General features: G+C 50.9%; 1 protein-coding gene across 1 annotated transcript in view; it reads right to left on the reverse strand.

Annotated features, from left to right (window-relative positions):
* Positions 1-18,906, reverse strand: part of CACNG5 (calcium voltage-gated channel auxiliary subunit gamma 5) — a 52,838-nt gene extending 33,932 nt beyond the window's left edge. The window contains exon 1 of the mRNA XM_017855833.1: positions 18,775-18,906. The gene's annotated coding sequence lies outside the window, so the exon portion shown is untranslated. The remainder of the gene's footprint in view (positions 1-18,774) is intronic.
* Positions 18,907-19,659: the final 753 nt, after the last annotated feature.

Consider the following 19,659-nt stretch of genomic DNA (forward strand, 5'->3'; position numbering starts at 1 on the left):
GGGGAAAGGGAAGGGAAGGGGAAGGGAGCGGAAAGGGAAGAGAAGGGGAAGGGAGGGGAAAGGGAAGGGAAGGGGAATGGAGGGGAGGGGAGGGGGCAAGGGAAAGAAAGGGAAGGGAGGGGAAGGGAAGGAAAAGGAGGGGAAGGGAGGGGAGGGGAGGGGGCAAGGGAAAGGAAGGAAGAGAGGGAAGGGAAGGGAGGGGAGAGGAAGAGAGGGGAAGGGAGGTGAGGGAAAGGGAGGTGAGGGGAGGGGGGAAGGGAAGGGAAAAGAAGGGAGTGGAAGGGAAGGGAGGGGAGTGGGGAAGGGAAGGAAGGGAAGGGAAGGGAAAGGAGGGGAAAGGAAGGGAAGGGAGGGGAAGGGAAGGGAGGTGAAGAGAGAAAGAGAAGAGAGAGAGAAAGAGAGAAAGGAAGGAAAGGAAAGGAAAAGAAAGGAAAGGAGGAAACAGGGAAGGGAAGGAACAAGGAAGGGAAGGGAAGAAGGCAGGCAGGTAAGAGTTCAGACACAAAAGACTACATATTGTATGATTTCCTTTATATGAACTTATAGAAAAGTAAAAACTATAGGAAGAGAAAGCAGATCAGTAGAGGGCAGGGCATTGACTGCAAAGAGGCACAAGATAATTTTTTGAAGTGATTGAAATGTTCTATATTATCATGATTACACGTTTATCAAACTGTATACCTAGAAGTGATAAATATCATTATATGTGAATTATACCTTTTTAAAAGTGATATTCACTTTCTAAATAAGTTTGCATAAAACAGCAATTTTCAGTTTCTTAAAGATTTAGTAAAGCTTGCCAAGTAAAACCACGTGGGCCTGTTTCTTTTGGGGGGTATATTTTAATTCTGCTTCAATTTTGTATTAGGGTTCTCCAGAGAGACAGATATGGGAGATGATATATACATATATGAGAGGGGATTGATTTACTATGGGAATTGGCTCACATGATTATGGAGACTGAGAAGTCCCACAACAGGCCGCCTGCACACTGTGAACTCAGGTATACCAGTACTGTGTCTCAGCCCAATTCTGAAAGCCTTGGAACCAGGGAAGACCACTCTAGTTCCGAGGCCAAAGGCCTGAGAACCTGGGAGGCTGCTGGTGCATGTCTCAGCGTCCAAACACCAGAAAGCCTGAAGCTCTGATGTCCAAGAGCAGAAGAAAGGTGGTGTCTCACCTCCAGGGGAAAGAGAAAGCAAATTTGCCTGTCCCTTGCCTTTTTTTTTTTTTTTTTGAGATGGAGTCTCACTCTGTCGCCCTGGCTGGAGTGCAGTGGCCGGATCTCAGCTCACTGCAAGCTCCGCCTCCCATTCTCCTGCCTCAGCCTCCCGAGTAGCTGGGACTACAGGCGCCCGCCACCTCGCCCGGCTAGTTTTTGTATTTTTTAGTAGAGACGGGGTTTCACCGTGTTAGCCAGGATGGTCTCGATCTCCTGACCTCGTGATCCGCCCGTCTCGGCCTCCCAAAGTGCTGGGATTACAGGCTTGAGCCACCGCGCCCGGCCTCCCCTGCCTTTTTGTTCTATCCAGGCCCCAATTAGATGACGCCCATCCACACTGAGAGTGGATCTTCCTCACTCAATCCAACTCACATGCCAAACTCCTGCCAAAACGCCCTCATGGCACACCCAGAAACAATGCTTTATCAGCTATCCAGGTGTCCCTGAATCCACTTGGATCAAGACCTAAAATTAACCATTATCAATTGTGTTAATGGCTACAATCTATTTAGGTTTTCTATTTTTTGAGTGACTTCCCAGAAAGTCACCCATATTTGCATAAACTCTCATGATATTCTCTTAGGTGTTAAATAATGATCCTCCCACATATCATTTTGGTCTTTTTCTAATTCCCATTATTGTTTGTGTTTTCTCTCTCTTTTTCCCTTTCTGATATTTCCTCATTTGGGCAATTTTATTCAGCTCTTACAAACAACCAGCTCTAGATTTTGTTGTTCATCTTTATTTCATTGCTGCTGATGAGAAATCTGCTGTTATTTTTTTTTTTTAATTTTATTTTTTTTTTTGTTGAGACGGAGTCTCGCTCTGTCGCCCAGGCTGGAGTGCAGTGGCCGGATCTCAGCTCACTGCAAGCTCCGCCTCCCGGGTTTACGCCATTCTCCTGCCTCAGCCTCCCGAGTAGCTGGGACTACAGGCGCCCGCCACCTCGCCCGGCTATTTTTTTGTATTTTAGTAGAGACGGGGTTTCACCATGTTAGCCAGGATGGTCTCGATCTCCTGACCTCGTGATCCGCCCATCTCAGCCTCCCAAAGTGCTGGGATTACAGGCTTGAGCCACCGCGCCCGGCCTACTGTTATTTTAATATGGTTTCTACTCCTTTTACCTCCTCGTTGTTTTAAACACATTGGATTTATTTTATGGACTTTTCCACAGTTCTACAACCAAGCTTTTGAAGTGCTAATTTCCCCATTTGCTGTCTGTACTAAGTTGCCTCGAGGTTAAACCATGCCCTCATGTGGTCTGTAATTTTTACTGTGAGCTCCTCTTCAGCAAGGCTTCCCCCCAGCCATCCCTATGGGAATCCTACATACTCTGGCTCCTGGAAGAATCTCTGGAAAGTGGTTTTGGATTTGATTCAGCTGGGTGAGCTAGAAGTTCCATCAGTCCAGGATCTGATTTTACATTAAATTCTTAGCTCAGGATTTCTCCCCCTTGGGGATGTTAGAAACTTAGATTCTGTACATGTGGGCAGCTCATTCTTCAGTCTTTGTTTTTTTGGAGGAGACCCTCCTCCACCTTCCTAGACAATCTGGGCAGAGCTAAATGTCCTGGCAATTTTTTGGGGCTTGTAGTTGGCAAATTTTAGCCTCCCCTTCGTGGAGGGGGAGTCTCAGTGCCAACTTCTGGCCCTGCCAGGGCCCAAGACCGCATTTTACAGTCCATGGGTGGGCATTAAAATTCCAGACTTGAGCTATGATGGCACATATCTGGATCCAGTACCCCCTGGTTCTCCTTTAGTATTAGTTCACAAGCTCAAGGCTTTGAGTTTCAGTTCCCTGGGGATTTCCTTCTCGCTTATAAGTCAATGATGTATTTTAAAACCTTCTGAAGTGCTGACAGTTGGTACTCCGTTGCCAAAACTAGAAGTCTCCAATTCAGTACATATTTTTCATCCCCCTCCCTTTCCCAGGGGTGGTATTGCAAAGCTTTAACACCCCCGCCCCACATTATGGATGGAGGACAGGAGGGAAAGCTGCCTCTTTCTATTCTTCTGCATTTCCCAGTATGCTGCAATGAGCACAAATTATTTTTCCAACTGCATTGTGTGTGTGTGTATATATGTATTTGTTTATGTATATATATGTGAACTTTAGTTTTAAAAATCAACAAAAGATAACCTATATATAAAGAAAAAATATACTTTAGACCAGAGCATTTCATGGAAGAGGGAGGCCAACAGTGAATTTCCTCCCCTCTCCCTGGGATGGCTTTCTTTGTTTCTTCCTGGGGCACAAGCCAGCCTGCCCCAGGCTTTTGCAATGTTCTATTTTTGTTTCATTATTTAACTGTGTCCCATATACACTGCTAAGTGGAGTGCTCAGTTCCATCGTTTAACGGATAACTGACCTCTGTCTGCAAATGCCCAAGTCACATGGAGCTCAGCAGGCCATTAATGGGGTCCTCAGACCCCGTCCCCCAGTCCATTTCAGTCTGAGGCCAAAAGAGCAGGAATGTGGACAAGTCTTTCAAGGGAAGACACAGAAGGGTTACAGAATGGAGGGCAGGAAGACAGGCTGGGGTGGAGTCCACTTACAGCCTGCTTTTGGGAACTGAGGGGCTGCCTGGCTGCAGGGGCTTTCTCACCTCTCCTGACCCCTTTATGATCTACTGAACTCAGCTCCAGGCTGGATTGACTTGGAGCTGTACTGGGACCCACCTCCTGGAGGATTAGGGGATTTTAATTCTTCTTCCTCTTTCTTCATTATTTAATTTCTAGACCTTCGCAGTGATCTAAACTGTATCTTTTGACCACTTGACCCCAAAAAGATCACACACCCAGGAGCTTGGAAAGACAACGGCAGAATCCTCAGGCAAGAGGGAGAAAGGGTACGTCACAGAGGTGTGTGCGCCTCCATTGCCTGACCTTGACCTTGGGATTCACAGTGTTTTACCCAATGCAGTCCTATGGGGTTGTGACCTCCGTGGCTCCTTCCATCAAGCCCAGGAAGATGACATTATGGGTGGCGTGATCCATCTCACCTGTGAGAACACAGAAGCTGAGAGGGGTGTCCTGCCCAGGGAGGCTAGGGCAGGACCTGAACTTTGTGCCTTCTGGGGTGTGGTCCCCCACTTGTGTTCAGCCATTCAGCCCGCAGAGGTAGGGTGCATTCCCCAGGCAGATCTCAGAACACAGCCCAAGGCCACTCAGCCAGGAAGTGTAATCCCAAGATTCAGGGTTGGGCACCCTGAGTGAGGGGCTCCAGGCCACCACCCCACTGCTAGATCTGCCCTCCCGGAGTGGGAACATGGCTGCCTTCTGTGTTCCTGCCCTGCCTTCCTGGGCTGGCTCCATCTGGCCTGCTGGCCTCCTCCTCCTCTGCCCCTCCCGTCCCAGTGCAGCTAAACCCACCCCTGCCCCCAACCCCGGCGCCTCAGAGGATAAGTGTTCTTCACCCTCCCCACAACAATCCATCCATCAGGATGGAGACGGCCGTTCCCATCCGGAGGGAAGAGGGGGCGGAGGAAATCGATCACCGGGAATGATGTCTCTGTATTCTGCCTCTCTGGTTTATTTCCCTCTGCAGAGGCAGGCGGGGAAAATGTTGGCTGCAGTTTTGACATGAATTGATCCTGAAGCTGGGTGAACCCAGCGGTACTCCCTTAATGGGCAGCCATGGCCTGCCAGCTCTAGGGCTGACAACAAGCACTCAATCAATGCACACGGCGGCAGCCCATTCATCTGATCGCACCCCAGAAGGCACAAAGTTCAGGTCCTGCCCCGGCCTTCCTGGGGAGGACACCACTCTCAGCATCTGTGTCACCCATAATGTCAGCTTCCTAAGCTTAATCGAAGGAGCCAAGGAGGTCACAGCCCCCTAGGAAAACACTGGGTAAACACCGTTAATTGCAAGGTCAAGGTCAGACCTCCCGACTTCTCCTTGCGTACAGCACTGGGGCCTGCTCAGCAGGGTCTGAACGTGGGTCACCAGCTGGCATAGGGGCTGGGGGAGAAGGTCAAAGGAGGGGAGCAGGGCCACTACCAGGACCTCAAATTCATCTCCCCTGCCAAGGTAAAAGCTCCTACCCAACTCGGACTCAAATGCCTTCAAAACTGAGCAGAAATCCCAGTGGCGCAAATGGTCCTATCAGCCAGTAACACTTTAGTCTGAATCTGTAGAGGCTTGTCCTCAGTCAGGATGGTCCCAGCGTTGTTTCAGGGACGTGGTAGGGTATATGAGGTGACCGTGTGCAGGGCCCAGCCCACACCTGGGACTGTCCCCCCTGCTGATTAAGCCGGGTTCTGGCCTTGGCCCTGCAGCCCCCATCTGACGGTGTGACATTTGATGGTGTGCTCTCCCTGAAGCTTCAGTCACCTAAGGAGCCCTCCGTCTTCTCACCTGGGACCTGCTTCCTTGGTATTCCCAGGTGAGACAACACTGGGAGATCACACTTCCTTGCAGAAGGGCTAAGACCATGAAACATGGCAGTGTATGTGGAGGTGGGCACAGTGCCTGGCACATGGCCGCTGCTCTCCTGTCAAGCTTCTGGAAGTTTCCCTCAGTCCTTGGAATAAGGGGAGAACACAGGGACACCCAGAAATGGAGCAATGTCCCTTAGGAAGGATTCAGAGTGGGCAGCAACCAGTCACAGAGGGCTGGGCTGTCGGGTTCAGATTCAGAAAAAAAGATCAAGAACCCCTGCTACCGGCGGTCTCAGGTAGAGCCGGAGTTGAAGGTGGGTGGGAGCAACCAGGTTGTCTCGACATGAAGGGTGAGAAAAAAAGATATTTTCCATGCACAGAGCAAATCCCACCCTTCTCTGGGAAACAACACTCCTTCCAGGAAGCCGGTGGGGGCCCACCTGACCCCATCACTCACAGCCCACCCCGGCCAGGAGTCTCGGCTCCATCAGAGACATGCCTTGTGCCCTGGAAGGAGGGAGCTGGCCTTGGTGCTGTGCATCTGCCAGCCCCAGAGCACCTGGCATGCCCTTTCTGCAGAGCAAGGGTGAGGTTGGCCCAGACATCTTCACCTCTGGGATGAACAGGTGCAAGAGAGGGCTGCCCACCAGGGAACAGATACCTATTTTGAGACCAAGTAAGATTTACATAGGAAGTCCCCTGTCTCCTAGGGCCCTGGCTGGGGGAAGGTGGGCGAGGGGTGTCTGGATGTATCACCCTAGGGTGAAGGTGATATGGTTTGGCTGTGTCCCCACCCAAATCTCATCTTGAATCGTAGCTCCCATAATCCCTATGTGTCATGGGAGGGACCCGGGGGGAGGTAATTGCATCATGGGGGTGGGTTTTTCCCCTTGCTGTTCTCGTGATAGTAAGTCTCACGAGATCTGATGGTTTTAGAAAGGGCAGTTCCCCTGCACACACTCCCTTGACTGCTGCCACGTAAGATGTGCCTTTGCTCCTCCTTCCCCTTCCACCACGATTGTGAGGGCTCCCCAGCCATGTGGAACTCTGAGTCCATTAAACCTCTTTTTCTTTATAAATTATCCAGTCTCAGGTATTTCTTCATAGCAGTATGAAAAGGGACGAATACAGAAGCTATTGCTTTCTGGCACACCAACACTTACTGCCCATGAGTGGGGTCTCTGGAGGGCAAGTTGTGTCCAGGTACAGAAGTCCAAGGGACACTCTGGGAGACAGAGGGTGCCAGGTACACAGACAGGAGCCAGGAACAGAATGGAGCTCCTTCAAGCCTCAAGCCTCTGACTTTTCAGCCTCACATGAGCCATGAAGTGAACAGGTTGGTAGCTAAGTGTGCACAGTCCCTGAACGCAAACTCTGGCTCTGCCACCAAGCAGGTGTGTGGCTTTTGACAAATTTGCTTCACTGCTTAGTGCCTCCACGTGTGTATCTGTAAAACATGGGTAACCACACTTCCAAAGGTTTTCAGGAAAATCGTAAGTTTTGGCGAGGATGTGGAGAAATTGGAACCCTCATACTTTGCAGGCTGGAGTGTAAAATGATGCAACCACTGTGGAAAACAGTTTGGTGGTGCCTCAGGAAGTTGCACACAGAGTTACCAGACAATCCAGCAACCCCATTCCTAGGGATATACCCAAGAGAATTGAAAGCAAGTGTTCAGACAAATATTTGTACATGAATGTTCATCATGCATTATTCATAAGTCCAAAGGTAGAAATAACCCAAATTTCCATTCATGTGGTAGCATGCATGACTAGTACTTTGTTCCATTTTATGGCTAGATAATATTCCATTTCATAAATGGACACACTGTGGTACGTCCATAAAATGGAATATTATCCAGCCATAAAATGGAAGGAAACACGTATGCATGCTGCAACACGAATGAACCTTGAAAACATTATGTGCAGTGAAAGAAGCCAGACACAGGGGCCACACGTTGTATGATTATAATTCCATTTATGTAATGTGTCCATAAAAGGCAAATCTAGAGGGACAGAAAGCAGATTAGAGGGTGCCAGGAACTTGGGAAAAGAGGGAATGGGAGTGACTTCTTCACGGGTGATGAAAATATTCTGAAACTAGAGAGTGCTGAGAGTTGCACAACATTTGAATGTATTAAATGCCACTGAATCACACACTTTAAAATGGTTAAAATGATAGATTTTATGTTATGTGTATTGTGCCACAATAAAAACCCTAAATATTGCATCTATTTATATCAAAGAATATGATTCACCATGATTTAAAAAATGCATACCCAAAGTGTATGCATATAAGCAATTATGAGGGGCAGGGAGGTTGCTGGGGGAGGATATTAAAGGAGACTGGAAGCAAAGTACTTGGCATAGAGTGAACCATGAAGTAACAGCTCAGTAAATACCAGCCTCCCTCAGCTACCCCTCATGTTAGAGAATGTGCCTCTATTGGCCACGCCCGTTCACACATCACCTGGTCTTGGAGCCCCAAGACCAGGAGGTCAGGTCCTTAAGGTCTTGCAACTGCACATTGTGGGCCAAGTGACCCTGCCTCCCAGAGTGGATGGAGATGAGACCCCAGGGATGGGACTTGCCTTGAAGGTCTTAATAACTCACCTCCATGGAGGTCTGTGATTAGCACTGGGGGACACAAGCTTCTTGGACCAAGGCAGATCTCCAAAGGGCAAAGGAGACACTGGGCATTGATTTCAGTGACCGTGGCATGAATGCTATTCAACAATCAGGTAGTAAATATCCCTTTGGTGAGTCCCTGGTCTAGTGGGGTAGCTGGGAAGGCACCGATGTTGGCAGTGCAGGGGCAAGTTGGCTGATGGAGGTGTGCTGGGGATGCCACAGGAGCACAGACAAGGACCCCTAATTGGGGAACATCTGGAAAAGCTTCTGGGAGAAGCTGATCTTTGAGCTAGTCCATTCCATCACCTGGTTCTCGTATGGAGAATAGTTTTTTGTTTTTTTAAAAAAATTTTACTTTAAGTTCTGGGATACATGTGCAGAACGTGCAGGTTTGTTACATAGGTATACATGTGCCATGGTGGTTTGCTGCACCTATCAAGCCATTATCTAGGTTTTAAGCCCTATATGCATTAGGTATTTGTCCTAATGTTCTCCTTCCCCGTGTCCGCAACCCCCCTGCCCCCGACAGATCCTGGTGTGTGATGTTCTCCTCCCTGTGTCCATGTGTTCTCATTGTTCAACTCCCACGTATGAGTGAGAACATGTGGTGTTTGGTTTTCTGTTCCTGTGTTAGTTTGCTGAGAATGATGGTTTCCAGCTTCATCTACGTCCCTGCAAAGGACATGAACTCATTCTTTTTATGGTTGCATAGTATTCCATGGTGTATATGTGCCACATTTTCTTTATCCAGTCTATTGTTGATGGGCATTTGGGTTGGTTCCAAGTCTTTGCTATTGTAAATAGTGCTGCAATCAACATACATGTGCATGTGTCTTTAGGGGAATAGTTTTTGTTTTAAATGAAGAGAAGAGAATTTTGGAAGAGTCAGACCCTGTGCTAGACATTTTGGTTACATTTGCCTTTCACAAATTCCAAAGGTTCAGAAAGAACATGGGGCTCCTGAGGTTCAAATCCTGGACCTATGAGCTTGGTGACTTTGGATGAGTTACTTAACCTCTCTGTGCCTCAGCTTCTTCACCTATAATATGTGTTTCATGATAGTGACCCCACAGACATTCAGTAGAGCACTCAGTATGGGAAATCCAAAGTAGGAACTTGTCATCATCAGAGCCATTCCCTTGCACATAATGGCTTTGGGGCCGAGATCACTGACACCATGATCACTGACACCGTTGTCTATAAGGACCCGTTAACTTCGCTCTTCCCAGCCACAAACTTCAGCTGAGCCTCATTCAGACAATATGGAGAGGATATGATGAACTCTGTGTCCTCAGCACCAGGAAGACACAGTGAGTGGCTGTCAATATATTGAGGACCTCTTGCATGACATCTGTCTTCTCCTTTATAATTTTATCATCATGTCTATCTTATATAGTAGCTGCTCTCCTTCTCATTTTAGAATTAAGGAAACTGAGGCTCAAAGAGGTAAAATGACTCATCTAAGGCCACATGGAGCAGTTGAGCTCCAAATCCCACATTCCCTCTGTCCACTGCACAGTGCACATGGCAGGGGCCCAGGACTAGTGATTAATAGCCCAGGTTTGAATTCCCAAGCTAATGCTTACAGCAGAGCTGGATGCCTGATCTGAAAACACACATGATGATAAGGTGTACCTCATAAGAATGAGACAACAGGATGCTTACAAAGACTTTGACAGTGATAAGCACCCAATGAGTATTAGCTCCTAAAATTACTCTATCATCCTGCTACCTCCTATCAGAGAACTACTGGTGACCCATGCTCCTGCAGGCATCTGGCTCTGGAAGGGACAGCACAGATCTGCTGTCTGGTTCATCACTCCAGACCCCAGAGAGTATGGACAACCCCCCAGCCCAGGCTCTCTCCCCCTGAGTCAAGGTCCTCTTTCTTCCCAGCTGTGTCCCCCATGCCAAACTGCACAGACACAAATTCCAGGAGCAGCTCGTACTCTTTCGCTTGATATCACCCAGTGTGAGAGCAATTCCAACACTGGCTTATTCCAGTGGTTCCTGCCTCCCCCCACCCAGGACCAGGCTGACAGCTGGCTTCCTTCCAGATAGGAGCAGCACCCTTCACCTGACCTCCACCACTATGCCAGCTGCCTTTTAGTTGGGAGCAGGCTGTTTCCACCCACGAAGGGCTCATGGAAGTCCCAACTCCTGGAGCAGAACCACCCCCGCTGCGGCATCCTTGCTCCACAGTGATCCAGGCACCCTGGGTTTAAACACAGGGGAAGATGGGAAACTCCCCATCAGCCAACCCCATGTGAGCAGAAGTCTTCCCACGACTGCACCATGTCTACCTCCTGGTAAGGTCTTTTCCTACCAATTCAGATTTACTCTCTGGGATTATGGAGATAGGTCACATTTCCCAAATATTCTGCCAGAAACAGAAATTACTTCAACAACTAGAAAATAAAAACCAAAAGGAACAAGGGTCACTGAAGCATGAGCAACTTCCATCCAACCTGTAGCTCTTGAAATGTCCTGTCCCCCTATGCCCTCCAAGCTTTTCCTCTCCCTCGTTTGGTGCCTTTACTTCTTTAGGTGCTGGACTTCAGAGTGGCGCAGTGAAAGCCTGCCCCCATTAGCATCAGAAGGGCCTAGGTTCAAATCCTGGCTTTGCCGTTTATCAGCCATGGGATTGTAGGCAAGCTGAGCCTCGGTTTCCTCATCTGTAAAATGGGAATCATAATACCCTCAACCAAGATTATGGTAGAGGATTCCATTAAATAGTGCAATACATGTCAAGTACAAGCTAGATGCTCCCAAAGTGGTGGGAGTTTTTATTGGCTACCATCTTTCGGAAATGTCCTAACACATCAGCCTCTTTCCAGTTGCTGGCATGTGGGACTGAAGACAGTGCTTTAGAAAATTACTCAGCCAACTCATAGGCCATTTGTTCCACTTGCCCACTGGCCTGTTTGCCCCCAATAGTACCTGCTCTTTCTTCAAGAACTGACCCCTCTACCCTAGGAGTGGTCCTTATAGGTACATCACCTGGTCCCAGATGCTTGGCCAAAGGTGAACACCTGATGCAGCCAACTCCATCAGATACTTCCTCTCAGGAAGGGCCTGGCTCTTTTTAAGATCCAACAGACTGCCTGGGGCTCTTATGGCCTGAAGTCTACAGAGGAAACTAGGTCTGCTGGCCTTGGCGTTAGAAATGCTGCAAGAGTTGTGGGTCCTGCCTCTCTTTAACTCCGGATTCTGGGTTCTCATGAAATCGGACTGTGAGGCCCATCCTTGAGTTTCAGGACACACCTGAGGCCTCTAATCAACTCTGCCTTTTTGCTTGAGCTACACTGAACAGAAGGAGCCTACAGGCTTGACTTCCAAGAGACCTGGGTTCAAATCTCAGCACTGCCACTTATTAAGTGGGTAACTGTGGGCAGTGGCTCAACCTCTCTGAGCCTCGGGCTTCTCATCTGTAAAGTTCCTTTATCTGCAACAACCACAAACCCTCCCGACAGTGCTCTCATTATCTGTCTTACCCATGTAGAAGACTGAGCAAGAGTCAGCAAGGAACCTGGTTAAGGTTCTGGGGTAGTGGGTGGTACAGGTCAGATATAAACCCTCCCAGGCCAGGATGCGACCCTCTCACCACCTTGCCTTGCCTGGTAGAGGCTGATAAGCCACTCCCCAACCCTGGAATCACTTTTATATTTCACAGGCCTCCTCGCAGACCACCAGCCCAGCCCATTTGGCAGTGAAGGTGAGGGCATGGCGGGCAGTGGGGCCGGGGAGAGCAGGGAGTTGAAGCCCCCCTAAACCACACTGGGAAAGTGGCACCCTCTTCTGGCCTTTACTTTTTGTGTGATGAAAGATACTCTGATTTCTCGCTTGGCTCCACAGCTCCATCTGCTCCATGGTGCCTATGTCCTGCTTGATTTTCAAATAATCACAGTCCCTTGCGCTCTGGAGCTGGAGGACCTGCAGAGGTTCTGGACTGGAAAACCTCTAAGGGAGGGACAGTTTAATTCCATAAAACACACCTGACCCTTGACACAGAGCAGATGTTCCAGAAATAGGTTGTGGAGAAGATGAATCCTCTCCCATCCCGTCCTTTTACAGATGGGAAGCAGAGGCCCAGAGAAGTGTGGGGACTTGTCTAAGCTCATGCACAGTGAGAATCACTGGGCCTCAAACCCCTATTGCCCATCCTGAAGCCAGGGCTCCTCCTGTGGCAGCCCCCTGAGAAGATTCCTGGGCAGGAGGCCTCCCTGCTGTCCTGCCCGGCTCTCCTTGCCTAGGGCAGTGGGAGACAGCTTGGAGGATGCTCCTTTGGGCAGGTACAGAAAGGGCTGCCACCTGCTGGGCGTTACCTTCAGGTGAGTGGAAGGAGCCAATTCCAGCAGTGGGCATTTGGGGATGTTTTCCTGGATGGGCTGGGAAAGGAGAATAAATCTTGGAGCCCCCAAATCACTAAGCTAAAGGGAAAAGTCAAGCTGGGAACTGCTTAAGGCAAACTTGCCTCCCATTGTATTCCATGTCATCCCTCTGCTCAGAGATAGGTGCATATCTGATTGCCTCTTTTGGAACAGCTAATCAGAAACTCAAACAAATGCAACCATTTGTCTCTCACCTACCTGTGACCTGGAAGCCCTCTCTGTGCTCTGAGTTGTCCTGCCTTTCTGGACAGAACCAATGTACATCTTACATATATTGATTGATGTCTCATGTCTCCCTGAAATGTATAAAACCAAGCTGTGCCCCAACCACCTTGGGCACGTGTCGTCAGGACCTCCCAAGGCTGTGTCACCGGCACATGTCCTCATCCTTGGCAAAATCAACTTCCTAAATTAACTGAGACCTATCTCAGATACCTGAGGTTCACAGGCCTGCCCAGCAAAGTCACGTGGCTGTAACATCCCATCGTCATCAGAAGCCACAGGCTCTGGAAGACACACCACCTCTGACAGCCACTTACTCAGGGATCAAACAGGGCAAATGCACAAAGACACACTGGCAGACACACACACCTCCTGAGAGGGACCTCACACATCTGGAGCACACAGAGACACACCAGTGTGCCCGACAGTCCCAGAAACCTTCCTTCCTGGGGTCTCGCTGTCACTGCGGCCCATCCCCAAGGAAGACATTCCCACGCAGGAGGAGCAGGGGGGTTCAACCATGAGAGTTATCAGGGAGGTGTCTGTGGATACCAGCAGCTGCTCCTCTTTTTTCAACTCTGGGGTATTTTTAAAACCCACATTTCCAGTGATGAGCCTGCCTCTGACATGTGCCTCTGGAATAATGTGAACCTGCCAGATGGGTTCATTGAGGCTCTCTGGATTTAAGTCTTAGAGGTTCTGAGGCTGCAGAATCTTGCTAACAGAGCCTGTGCTGGCTGCCCCTGCTCAATCCCATGATGCTTCACTTGGGTTCAGGCTTAGCTTCCTGGGGAAGCCGGGGCAGCATCATCAGAGGGAACTCAGCAGGCTGGCCCTGAAGACCCTGGGAGATCCTGACTCTGAAAGGGCCAGACCTCCTCCTTAGCTCCGGAAGAAGGAGCGCTTGACTTCCCCCGACCTTCTGGGATACTGGCTTTGACCTCAGCAGATGGCATTGCTGCAGCTCGGTGAATAGATACACAAGTCCAGAGCACGCACCCGTGGCTGGGCAGATTGGGACAGGGCCACCTGCCCTCTGGCTTCTCGCTGACACGCGTGCACAGAGAGGGAGCATTGAGGACAGCATTCCCAACAAAAGCCCTGCAAAGTGGGGATCACCAGTTCCCAGAGAACACCGAGGGTGAGGGAGATTCTGTGGCTCGTCTAAGGCCACCCGGCTAGTAAGAGACTGTGCTAGGATTTGAACTCAGTTCTGTGTGGCCCCGAAGTCCACATTTTAGTGTGGACAGTAGACAGTGGGCTGCCCATGCTCATTCCCCAACAGCGCTGCCCGAATTCCTTAACCCTTCTGGGCCTTGCTTTTCTCAATTGAGCAATCAAGTAAAGGAGTAACACCCGATAGCACTTCAGTGCACATGCGCGGAACAGCCCTGGAGTGGCGTTTGTGCCTAGCAAGTAGTGAGCGCTCACTGACCTCCCCTTTTTACTCACAGAGAAAGCTCACAGCCCTTGGTGATGAGGGACCCATCAGAGCCCACCCAGTTGCTCCCACATTGTCCACTCCCCAGACTCACTGTTCCTCCGTGTTCCTCCAGTTTCTCTTGCTGCAGCTGCTTGGAAGCTCCTTCCCAGACCTCTCCCTCTCACTCTCTCCCCACCTTCCCATCTCTGATAAATGTCACCTGCGCAGTGAGGCCCTTCCTGGCGCTCCTTTTGAAAATGGCAACCCTGCCTCACCTGTGCTCTCTAAACCCTGACCCTGCTTGGTCTTTCTAGCGTCTTCGCCATGCAGCCTCCTCCATTTTCTACTCCTACACCACATGTATTGTTCATTTCTCTCTGTGAACTGCTTGCTCCTAAGAAACAGGATTGATTTTTGTCTTTCTTTCTAGCTGTATCCCCAGTGGTTCTCAACAGCAGACTACTTTGCCTCCCAGGGGATTTTTGGCAAGCTCTGGAGACATTTTTGGTTGTCAGAATGGGTGGGGGTGGCCTGGCGTAGTGGTTTACACCTGTAATCCCAGCACTTTGGGAAGCCGAGGCAGGTGGATCATGAGATCAGGAGATCGAGACCACCCTGGCCAACATGGGAAAACCCCATCTCTACTAAAAATATAAAAATTAGCCGGCTGTGGTGGCACATGCCTGTAATCCCAGCTACTCGGGAGGCTGAGGCAGGAGGTTTGCTTGAACCCAGGAGGTGGAGGTTGCAGTGAGCCGGGATCGCGCTACTGCACTCCAGCCTGGGTGAGAGAGTGAGATTCTGTCTCAAAAAAAAAAAAAAAAAAAGAATGGGTGGGGGCCTGGGGTGCTACTGGTATCTCATGGATAGAGACTAGCACTGTTACAGAGCATCCTACACCGCCCAGGACAGCCTCCCCTGCACCAAAGAGAAGAACAAGGCAGCCCCAAATGCCAATAATACTCCAGTCATATCCCTGTTACTTAGAGCAGCAGCCAGCACATGCATAGCAGGTACTCAGTAAATGCTCATTATGGAAGAATGAGGAGCTGCTATCGTCATTGTTGTCATCGTTACTATTATTTAAGAACAGATGTGGTCAAGAATCATCCTTAAGGAGAGTCCCTTGGGTGCTCATGGCCAATAGGTCACACTGGTGACTTAAAACATCGTTCTTTTGGTCTAGGCTCTGCCCCCTGGAGCATCCAGAAAAGGCAGCAAACTGCTTATTGCTGGGGCTTCACCAGCCAGGACCAGTCTACATCATCAAGCCTCCCGAGCGCCCAGGTGATACCAGCCTTCTCCTTCCTACACGGAGCCTGGCTATGGGCTACCGTGAGCAGGGACCCTCAGTCCTCACCCGTCCATCCCCCGATCCGCTTGTCCCCACACTGGAAAATTCAGGACCTTGTGCCCAACTGAGCAAGGAATCACCTCCACAGGCCTTTTCAGGGTGATCCCAGCCGAGCTCTGCCCCCCCCAAGCCACTCTCAGCCCAGGAGACTCGTGGGACTGAGTGAATTATGCCATTTTTGCTTCTTTCAAGAAAGGGCAAGAGGAGTGACAGGGGAATTTTCAGGGAGGCACAGCCAGGCAGGGGATACTCTGTCATTTTGCTGACCTAACAAATTATCACTGAAAATTTTAAACAGCCAGCGTGACCAGGCCAGCCTCTCCTAATGCAGAGGGCACCACCCATAGAACACACGAAACCCCACGTGGTGTGTTCTGAGCGGCGGGTAGAGCAGCATGAAAAGAAAGGATGCTTTTGCATTGGGGACTATTTCACCTCTCAAACACGCTGCCGGAGCCCAGCCCAGCCACAGGCCTGGCACCCACCCTGTATTCACACGGAGAATTCCCGCTTGAGATTCACAACTTTCCCTGCCTGAGGCCTGCCCCTTCCCCCTCACCCCAAGCCTCTCCTTCTCCCTGGGGCCTTCTTGAGCTCAGCAGCTGGGCCTGTCTCTGCAGAACTGTGAGGCTGACAAAGTACAATCTTCTCTCTGCTACACTCCCCAAGCTTCTCTTTCCCTCCTCTCTGTTCTGCCTTCTCTTTCTCTCCTCTCCAAGGTCCTGAAAGCTTCTAAACAAGTCATTGATGCTAAGGTTTAGTAACTGACATAAGACTATGAACCACAGGAATAAGTCTCTAATGGTGGGATATTAAGCATCAGATGACTAGGTTGGGGGAAACAGGATGATATTTGGTGGGCAGGGCTTGTCCTGGTGCCCCTGAAGTCTCAAGTGGCTAGTCCCAATTCTGCCAGGGAGTAGGACTGGCTCAAAACTCAGAAAAGATGACAGAGCAGGCACGTGCCAAGTGTCAATGAACCAGGAGACTGTGTGGGGTGGGCCCAGGACACCAATGGCTGGGGGCAGAAGCTGGGGACAAAAGTGCCAGCTCCCCGCAGAGGCAGGGCTTGCTGGAGACTGGGTTGCATCCTCCATCCTCACTTTTTGGGAATCCAAGCTCAATCTGTGAACTACCCTGCTACTAAAATTCACACCACTTCCCCCACCTCTAAGGATGGCATGAGGGATCCTAGCTACACAGCCACTTCCCTCAAGTCCAATGTCAGAGAGTCAGGCTGAGGGCTAGAGAAAGCAGAGGTCACAACACCAGCCCCGAACCTTTGTGACCTTACTTGATTCTCAAAACACCCTGCCAGACCCATCTTACAGATAAGGAAGCTGAGCCTCCAAGCGTTCTGTAAGTTGGACAATGTCACACAGTCAGGGACCTAGCAGGGTTTGGAGCCCATGTTTTCCACAACAACCTAAGGCCAGTCTCTTCCGAACAAGCGTGAACAATTCAGCCAATTTCTCCATGCACCAAGTCACAGAGCCCCAGCTTTACAAGCCTGAGAACAGCTGAGCTCCCACAAGCCTGCTGTTGGCTTGTGGGGCCTTGGATGCAGCCAGCCAGGATGCTGGGGCTCTCACATCACCAACAGCCCCAGCCACAGCAGGTCCACATCCCTGTCTTCCGTCAAACTGGACTACCCAGCCCCTCAGCACATCCACTGCCTTTTACATGACAAGAGGGAGGAGGTTTGGGGGTGGGGAGGTCTCAGGCACAAGCACAGATTTCACCCTATTAGGCACACTGGGGACCTGGCCCTGAGATGGGGTGTCCCCAAGCTACCTCCAAGGGCTGTGTTAGCAGAGAAGTGACACAGAGCTAGGGCTTCTCAGGCAGCCAGGACACTTCGGCATGAGGGGCTGGCTACAGCGTCTGCAAAGGGGTGCCACCAACCTGCCACTGAGATGCCTGCGGTCCTGAGATACTCTGAAACCAGGACATCAGAGCCAATCCAGGTCCCATACCCACACCCAGGCAATCCAGGCTGTTAATTGATCAAGACCTGGGGTTTGTGGAGATGAGGGGAATAGGTGTGAGGTGGCCAGGAGGGGAAACCTCATCTTGTGTTCCCCAGGATGGATGTGGAGCAGAAGCCAGCCTTGGTGACAGCTTGCATGTGACATCTGTCAAACTGAGACAGCTCCCACTTGGGGATCCTGTCCTGGGTCCTGCTCTAATCCAGTCACTGATAATCCATTGCAAAGTGGGTGAATCCCTTCCTTTCTGGGAACAAGGGCTTCCTCAACCACCGGTATGCCTGGCAGGTACCGGGGCAGCCCGGGGGCAGCCCTGGAGAAGCTAGTCAGAATATGAGCTTCTTTCCTCCCCAGCCAGGCTCCCGGAATTATTTCTCAAATCATTTTCAGTCCTAGGAAGTGATAATTTGATTTCACTTTAACATTTTTAACAAGCTGCATCTTCATCAACTGCCAAATTAGGCTGAGAGCAAAGAGATCGGGTAATCACAATGAGGGGCTTTGGAGTGATTGGGGAAATCAAATTTGGGGTGTGCCTGGGGGGTTGACACTTCACTCTCAGCACCTGCTGTGGGGTCCTCATCGCACCACCCTGATGACCCCGGTGAGTCCATCTCTGCTCAGTGGCTCCTGGCAGGGACACCTCCTCCTATCAACCCTCCCCACAGGCAGGAGAAGGAAACCCCGGGTCCCACAAGCTGGAGAAAGAAGGCCACCCTGCAGGCTGTGATAAGCGGGGAGTCGGACCCGCGTAGGCCGACAGCCCAGCTCAACAGGTGGTGGTGGGCTTATTCCTTCCTGCATTATCCGGATAGTTCTGCCAGCCCCATTCAAGTCCGACGTGGAAAAGTCTGCCCTCAGCTTTGGCGTGGGTAAACTGCCTGGAAGCGACTGCAAAGAGGGGGCGTCATCATCTCCCCCGACACATCCTTGGGACAGACAGATGGACAGACACACACGCACACGCGCACACACACGACCGCGCTCCCCATCACCCTGCCCCTTCCAAGGTGCGCGGTCGCGGGGGCTCTCCGGCCCCTGCCCCGGGCTGGGCGGTCATGGGGGCACAGCCCGGCGCCGCGGCCCAGCACCAGAGGGAGACCGTCCCCCGGGGACCCCCCGGATGGAAGAGCTGGTCTCTCCCGGTCTTCCCGGCTCTTACCTCGCTGGAGCGGCCGCGACCCCCGACCCGGGTCCAGTGTCCTTTGCCGGCTGGGCGCGTGGGGCGGGAGGTACCGCGCTAATCTGCCCGGGACGCCCGCCCCGTCCAGTCAGCCCGAACAGCTCCGCGCCAGCGACGGTGGCCGCCGCCGCCGCAGCTCGCGCCCTGGACCCCGAGAGGGAGGGGCGGGCAGGGGGCGGGGCCGAGGGCGGGGCCTCCCCACCCCTGCGCTACCAGCTGCGGGCGGGGTTTGGGACCGATCGGATGCGGTCTCCCAGCCCCGGAGGTGAGCACCTCTGGGGTAAGCACCCTCGTGGGGGTGGCAGGTGAAGAGTTGTGGGCTGGCGTGGGAGAGGAAGGCTTTCAGAGTCCGCATCGGGCTGGGAGGCCCTGCCTGGAGTCGGACTCACTTTCAAATTCCAGCAGCTGGGGCTGCTGCCTCTGCTGTTGCTGCTGCTTTTAAATAAGGATGATGATGATGATGATACTAACGATAACAGAACAATGCCAGCTAGTATTTATTTAGCACTTACTAGTGTAAGCGTTCAATGAGCTTCACACGTATTAAGTCATTTAATTCTTACACAAATCCCATTTTACAGATGAGAAGACTGAGGCACAGGGTGCTTAAGTGAGGAGTCTGAGGACACACAGCTGGAAAATGGCAGAGCCAGGATTTCAGCTCAGGCCTGTCTAGGTGCAGAATCTGAGCCTTTAAAGCCCCACTATGCTTTTGTGCTGGGTGGTCTTAAGCTAAGTGTTTGTCCCTCTTAACTGTAAAATGGAAATATGTGTCCAATAAGTGGTGGTAACTAACACTTAAATATTTTTTCCTTTCTTAGGTTCTATGTCTCCTTTAGTCTCTGGGTCCTGGACACCAAATAG

This window comes from Rhinopithecus bieti, unplaced genomic scaffold (genome assembly GCF_001698545.2).
Source record: "Rhinopithecus bieti isolate Rb0 unplaced genomic scaffold, ASM169854v2 scaffold_39870, whole genome shotgun sequence".
Lineage (NCBI taxonomy): Eukaryota > Metazoa > Chordata > Mammalia > Primates > Cercopithecidae > Rhinopithecus > Rhinopithecus bieti.